Here is a 1887-nt window from a genome sequence, read left to right as displayed (position 1 = left end):
GAAGCCAGCCTGGGAATTTAGTAAGACCCTGTTTCAAAATAAAAAGAACTGGTGACCCACCTCGGTAGTAGAATGCTCTTGGGTTCAACTTCCAGTACTAAAACAAATTAAAAATATAATATTGTGCAGCTTTAAAGACTAGATCTTAAAAGGCCTTGAAGGGGTAGGACTTTCAGAGGAGCTGAGAGAGAAGTTTAGCACATACTTACTCCACCAAACAATGATAAAACTGGAAAAAAAATTTCAAAAACAACAATTTTAAGATTCTGGGTGTTGACCAAAAACTTGAAAAGCACTTATTTAAGAAGAACTATAAATCCTCAATTGGGCGTTGTGGCACCCACCTATAATACCAGAGCTAGGGAGACTGAGGCAGGAGGATACTAAGTTTGAGGCCAGCCTCAGCAACTTAGTAAGATCCTGTCTCAAAATATCAAATGAAAAGGGCCCAGATGTAACTCAGTGTGTAGAGTGCCTCTGTGTTTAATCTCTAGTACCATAAACAAAAAAGAGAAGAAAAGAAAATCTACTGGGCCTCTATACTGTGGGAGTCCATGGATTCTTACAACTTTTAGGTTGGGTTGCTGTCTTTCTGCACCCCATTCCATCAGCTCCACTGCACTGAGCTCTCAGGCAGGGGCAGGCAACAAGGACAGGCAACCTCAGGGTCTGCCTGGGAGGAACAGAATGCAGGAAAACATGCCCAAAGACACTGATGAAAATTTTAATGATCTCTGTGGCAAATGAGTAGGGAAGGCCAACATTGCAGTTACCAGGAGGTCATGCTTGTTGGACAAGTAAGAGATCACAGATTAGGAAGAAATTTAAAAAAGGAGATTTGGGAAATGAATGAGGCAACCTTAGAGGACCTTGATACACTCCCACAGATCCCTAGGGTTCAAGAAGTTTGCCTGCATACAAAAGCCACACAAACCCATAGGAGAGGCTGCGATTTAACTGTCATTGGCTGTCAGGTCTTGTGCATGCAGAAAGTGAAATCTGAGGCAGAATTCTAAACTCCCTGAAGTTTAAAAGCAATCAACAAGCCCTTGAGCCAGTGGCAAAGGGTAGAATCCTTACTGATTTCAAGCTGTTCAAGCAAAGCATCTGATTAATCCTGGCATAACTACTGAGATACACTGATTCAGGAAAGATCCTAGGAAGCACGTTTAAAAAAAGAAGAACTAAGCAGATGTCAACGGCCACACACTCCAAAGGAGACAGACTTAAACAATCATCCAGGGAAATCACTAGACAAGTAGCAGATAACGTTTCCTACGTGGAGAAAATACAAACCAAAGGCTGTTATAATACATTCTCCAAAATGTCCAATTTTCAAAAAACTTATGAAACAATGAAACAAAAAATGAAACAACAACAACAATAATAAAAGCATGACCCTTGCAGGAGAAAATTATAGTTAATAGAAACCACCTTGAAGGGACCAGATGCTGGATAAAATCTTTTTAAAAAACCATTATAAATAATAATTTAAAGCTAGTGAAAAACTGTGATTAAAGAATTAAAGGAAGTTTGTATTGCTGTGGTCAGAATGTTTTCTCCATAAAATTGCTTTATTGATAGACAGACGAAAGAAATTAAAGGCATAAAAATAGGAAAAGAAGAACTTAAATTATCACTATTTGTTGAAGACATGATTCTATACCTAGCAGACCCAAAAGGGTCTACAAAGAAACTACTAGAGCTAATAAATGAATTCAGCGAAGTGGCAGGATATAAAATCAACACGCATAAATCAAAGGCATTCCTGTATATCAGCGACAAATCCTCTGAAATGGAAATGAGGACAACCACTCCATTCACAATATCTTCAAAAAAAATAAAATACTTGGGAATCAACCTAACAAAAGAGGTGAAAGACTTATA

The sequence above is a fragment of the Marmota marmota genome, unplaced genomic scaffold (assembly GCF_001458135.2).
Source record: "Marmota marmota marmota unplaced genomic scaffold, marMar, whole genome shotgun sequence".
Classification (NCBI taxonomy): Eukaryota; Metazoa; Chordata; class Mammalia; order Rodentia; family Sciuridae; genus Marmota; species Marmota marmota.
The sequence above is the reverse complement of the archived record's forward strand: the minus strand, read 5'-3'. Positions refer to the sequence as shown.